Here is a 6510-nt window from a genome sequence, read left to right as displayed (position 1 = left end):
TATGACTAATGGGCCCTAAGCTGTTAGTAGCCCGTTTTATAAATAAGTTATAGCAGTACAGAAATTAGACAACAAGGCAATCATAATTTTCGAAAAACCCTAGAGCACTCTCTCTCTAGGTGGCCTCCCCCTCTTCTCCTCTGTGTTCGAAAATTCAGTCTGCAATTTTCAAAATTTTAGTCTGATTTAACAGATCAAATCTGTTAATTCTCTTCGTAGAAACTTCTGATAGACTTTCTAGTGTAGTCTGTCAGAAGGATTTAGAATTCTGTTCGTGGACCTAATTCAGGAGTTGACGAGCGAGTCATCAGTTCCTGAGATTTACAACAAGAGCAGATTAGATTTAATCTGTTGGAGTCCATAAATCAAGCCATAAATTGAAGAGGTAAAATTATAATTGTTATTATTATTTTACTTGTTTATTTTAATCGTAAGGATTTGATACCCATGATCTGGAATCGTTCCAGATCAGAAAACAAAATTTTTAAACTTTCGCTGCTCCGGGTAACAGATTTGTCTGATCTGAAAACGTGTTCCAACATATAAGCATGCATTTATTACATCAAACAGATCATTTAGAAAGCGATACAATACACAACTACATCAAGTTGCATAAGGGTACTTCAAATCAACATAGTTCTAACATGTTTGATGTTTCTAGACAACACAACTAAAATCCGAGTCCTCACGTGCTAAACTCTCTCCCAAGCTGTCAATGTCGTCTTTGACTAGCTCTTGCCCCACCTGTTGTCATGCACACATACAAAACAAGACAACAGCCGGATAAACTCCGGTGAGAATATATTTCCAAGTATAAAAGACATATACATGCGTTAAAATATAAACATTTCAACTCTAACCATTTCAAATCAAGGATAGAGTAATATAACTCATATCTAAATCAATTCAAAACATATCAAGAAAGACTTCAAATCATACTTCAAATCAAAAGATTTATATAGCGCGCTATCAAGAATTGATTCATATCAATCTCTGCTATCAAGATTCGTATCCGATCTTGACATGGATATCCATCTATCGTCGTCTCATCAGACTCAAAAATATGGTACATCTGAACTTGGCACTAGAATCAATTCAATATCAAATCATATCATATCATAAGCAATAAAGATCTACTACCTGTGATGGATCGATAATAACATAAGTTCTACCTCAAGAACAAGTACATAAACAAGTATGTGATTTATTTGGGATAACTCAAGAAGCATCATTCTCGAGTATCGAATCCCTGACTCTCAATGTCATCTTATACCTTCCGTTTCATTGAGTCGTAGTTGCTTCAAATCTGAACAACCTACATCAAACGATATCAATCCATTCTGCTCAAGTTTCTCCTTCAATCGTCAAGGTAGAAAACACTTTAACTTTGATCTATTCGATCTCGTTTTCAAAAGATAAAGTCTCGAGTCCGAATCACTTCTTTCAAATCTGAAATATAGCATATCAAGATAATTATATTAGCTAATAACTCACAAAAAAATCTGCTCAATCACAACTCAAACTTCAAGGCAAAACGAGTTACAAAATTTTCTCAATTCTTGGCCGATTCGAATTGTAGCTTCTCGAACTCGAAACATTCAAATATAATCTGATAGGAAGTGTACATATGCTGCATATATCAGCAAGAAACTCATATCTAACTCAGCTCAAGCATTCGTAATTCAAACATGATCAAAGTCTTGAACCGACGACATAACAGTATAAAATTGGTAACCGAAACAATATCGAATTCATAACCAACATCATATATATCTCATATCCAAAATATATCATCAAAATCTCATCATATCAAAGTGCAAGGGTTCGAACTCATGGCTGGAAATCATAAGACATACATACAACATCTGTTCTTAGATTCGGTTGCGATATAACAATTCATATAATCGCAAAAACACATATCCACAATCAGTTCTGAATTCTCCCAACTTCCAACCTTAAAAACATGCTGAACATAGAAAAATACTTACGTCTAATCTAATCTCTCATCGCAAGGATCGCAGCGTTATTTTCGGAATTGAAATCGGATAACCGGATCACAAGATATCAAGGTTTGAAAGTTGAAAATGGCTTCAACCCATATCTTTTATTTTCTCTCGACTTGCTTCTGAATTTGATCTGAAAAGCTGCATGAAATTATCCAGCTTACACGTTTTTAAGCCCAATTTCAAAGAAATTGCACTTTGGTCCCTCAATTTTGGTCTATTTGCATACTAGTTCCCGGACAAGCGATTTAATTCAATTTCAATCCTAAATAATTTAAGAATATAAGAATTTAATTCAAAACTCTAAATATTCTCAAATTAAATAATATCAGATCAAAATTAAATAATTTTGGACTTATCGCATTTTAGTCCTTGAACTTATTTTGCAAATTGGTCCTTTCTCGGATTTCACCATCTCATTGCATTCTCTTTTATTCTCGGAACTCGAAATTTAATTATTAAATTCCATAAATATCAAATTCAAATATTTTTATATTTTAATTTAAGAATCCCAAAATTTATCAAAATCCGTAAATTCTCAAATTCAACATTTCCAACTCGGAAATTAAATCTCTAATTTTCATCAATTATCAAATTGATATTTTCCCTAATTATAGAATTTAAATCTCAAATTCCATAATTAATAACTTAATATTTTCAGGGCCTTACATTTCCTTCCCTCTAAGGAATGATTTCGTCCTCGAAATCACATTCAATCGGTCTATCAAATCTGATAAACTGAATGAAGTAATTCTCAATTCAATCATCTATCTTAGACTTCTTCTTTAACTCATTATCTCTTTCTAGTTTATCTCTTCATTTTGTGTCTATTTTCTTTTGTACTTTTGCTCAGTCAAAAATTCATCATATACTCGATTTAACTCAGAATCATATCAGACTCTGGCTTGATTGATTAAAATACATAGGAAGAACATCACAGATGCTTCCTTCACTTAGACACATAGAACATATCTGATCGTCTTGAGCTGGAGTACAATCAATTTTGTTAAGGGAACCTCCAATTCTATCTAACATCGTAGACAGTGTAATTCATTTTCGATGATGACATATTTCTTCTACTCTATTGTTCTGAAAGGAACATATATCAAGTCTATATTGTCATCCCACTCACAGCTTCAAGATCAGTATCCATCCTTCATTTCAATGTTGTGAGTTATAAATACCTTTTCTGATATATTTTTTTCTTCAAGTTTCTGATCACTTCTGTACTCATAGATATGTCATTCTTTAGTAAGCATTAAATGATGTCACATTTAAACTGTTATTTTTTTGAATTACAGCCAGTATCACTTATTCAGAATAACTCAAAGGCTGACCGACCTCATCTGAATACCGTTCATAGATACAAATTTAGCTGATGTTCTTCAGCTGACACATTAAGATCAAGGAACATGTCTCACGTATCAAATAATTCATACTCAATAGATTATACAACAATGAGTAAAATTATAATTTTCGTGATTATGTTGAAAGGCGGATACAAGATTTTTACCTCACACTGAATTGAGATTTTATTTTTATTAGTAATGTTTTATTATTGGGTATTATCTTGAGTTTTAAGGTTTCATGTAGTGTTCAGTTTCACTTTGAGATTTTGAAGCAGTGATATAATTATGATTTCTTTCTAGCAAATTACATTACGAGGAAACAATTATATCTTAGAATAAGAGTAAAATCTACCATTTTCAATTAAATAAGCAAGTTTGGGTAAATTAGGTTTCGATGCATAAGTACCGTCATTGTGAGATTTAGGGTTTTTGTGAAACCTCAGTTCTAATCCTCTAACGTTAATAAAATATAAACAAACATAAATTAAAAATCAAAAGTCTAGGCAAGACAATAATTTTTTTTTTTAAAAAAAAAAGTACCTCGCTCGAGCGGCCAAACACGCCCGCTCGAGCAAGCAAGGTTCTGCCCGGCACCATGAAAAGCACTCTCTCGAGCGAGAATGACTACTCGCTCGAGCGAGCAACACTCTGATCCAAATTCTGGGCTGTTCTCCAAAAATCCATTCTCCAATACAAATCCAATCAAAACATAATCATGCATTAAAAACACAACCTCTCCTTTTAATACAAGAAGTTCTAGAGTTTAACAACTGCTCAAATTATAGAACATGCTTTAGCCTAGCTTATTCAATACAATACAATACAAGTTCGAATACAATCTAAATTCGATTACATATTCAACTTCTACGACAACAAGGCCTCACTCTATCAACTCGATCACCTAGCCATGCGATCTCTAACTCGGTCCTGCCCCACCCGTTGCCAAGTACACATACAAAACAAGACAACAGCTGGATAATCCGGTGAGAATAATATTCCCAGTAAAAGAGAGTAGAATGCAAAATCAGATAAGCATTTCAAATGAAATACATCAACTACCAGATATTCAGATATCAATCATGCAATTCCAAGACAAATCCAAATGCAATGCATGTCTTTAAAACTCTGGGACTATCAAGTCCGGATAATCAAAAAGTAAAGGTTCTCTGCTCTTTTCCTCTATTGGGATCCCGAGGATGAAGTATCACACAAATCACATCGACTCTCCCTTCGAGGTGGATAGTGTCAATCCCCTAGACTCTGAAGCAACTATATAGAGTTAAGTCGGTCATTGCAGTAAATCGCCTGCCAATGCCCCCTACTATAGTTCTCAGAACGTCTAACTCAAAATGAAATAAAATCCATTGGCTCAATATGAATGCAATACAAATCATAACTCATTCAATAAATGCAAGTAAATCAATGAACATGAAAGTATGTGATTTTTTCGGAACACTCGAATCAAGTCAGATTCGAGTCACTCGTTCCATTCCAGTCTAAGTCATCTTATACCTTATCTCAAACGTCGATGCTCCAAACCTGGAAACAACAACAATACTCAATCAAGATTCAATCAAACTTCCTAGTTGATAATAAGAAATCGATACTATACCGGCTACAATCTTCAAAGAGATTCAACTCCTGAAATCTCACAACTCAACGGCCTTCGAACGAATGTGTACGGAGGTAAGAGAAGATCAACAATGACGATCAAACTCAATAGCCAAAAATCATCAACTCAAAATGGTTCAAAATCCCAATTTCAAACAGGCGGCATAACGGCTATATTCTAATCAAACCGAAATCGCAGACAACATAATATCAATCCAAACAACTCATATCAATATCCGAAACAACAACAACAAAGCAAACCCATCAATCTCAAACTCCAAATTTTCGAACAAGGCTTCCAAAAATCAAAACAATTTCGAACGCCGCTCTATTTCGAAACCGACAGATAATAAACGACCAGAACTCTGTCAAGAACAACATACTCGAAACTCAAACGATTCTAACGATATCCCAAAAATATAATGAATCTGATCGTAGAAAAACTTACGATACCACGAAGCTCTCGCAGCCGTGATCGCTAATCTGCCTTTAGAAATAATTTCCAACGGACGGACCGAGCTTGGGAGGAAATCTGGAAGCTCGAAAAACTTGGGAGGCGCTTCAATGGAAGGAGACGTGAAGGAGGAGGAGGATGAAGTGAAAAAGAGAGTCAAAGCTTGCTTAAATATCTTACGAAGTCCAAAATTGCATTTTAGTCCCTGAAAATTCCAAAATTTGCAAAAAGAACCCTGATCAAAATCAAGTCGGCTCTTGAACTCTGGAATCTCCGATTATCTAAAATAAAGTCAATTAAGATAAAATCGGGGCGTTACAATTTTTCCCCTCTAAGAAAAAATTTCGTCCTCGAAATCAACACAGTTCAACACGAACTGTGTCTCTCAACTTACTCCTTCAAGACCGTCAATCTAAAGTCGACTCATTCTTGTCAGCATAATCATCCTCTGCTCAGTCACAATCCGAATCGTCTTTGGTTCCAACTGATGGCATAATATCTAAGGTTTGACTCGTCTGATCTGGCTGTCCGTCATTCTGAGGATATTGAACTGAATAAGTTGAAATCAGACAACAAAATCTCATCAAAGTTCGTGTCGAAAGAACGAGTGCAAAAAGGATCTCTGTATAACTACTAGATTTTGGAAAAACATGACATCTGACGACCTCTGACAAGATATCAATCCTCTAGTCTTGACTGAAAGTCATTCTGTACAGAAAACGGTGGCAGATTCCAACAATCGGTAAATCAAAGTCAGATAGTAGATAAAATAAGAACAGCTCAAAACATCAATTGTTGCATACTATTCCTCAGATAAAGATTCGTAGTCAGAAATCTCATACAATCTAATCCTCTTATCTGCCTCCAAATTAGTTCCGTATGCGAAAACAATTACTCCAACTCTTAAGATTAGAAGAGATCACATAAATTTCCTCATAAGACAATAGAAAACAGATCTTCTAATCAATAAGATCGCTACGAGCTCAAAGTCCAGATTCAGACATTGAGTCTCGAGCGTCATCAGCTGTCTCGATGTCCAGACTATAGCGCGATTCCTCTAAATAAGAATACATCCCAAAATCTCGATAAGAAG

Source organism: Henckelia pumila, chromosome 4 (genome assembly GCF_033568475.1).
Source record: "Henckelia pumila isolate YLH828 chromosome 4, ASM3356847v2, whole genome shotgun sequence".
NCBI lineage: Eukaryota > Viridiplantae > Streptophyta > Magnoliopsida > Lamiales > Gesneriaceae > Henckelia > Henckelia pumila.
Note: the sequence above shows the minus strand (reverse complement) of the source record.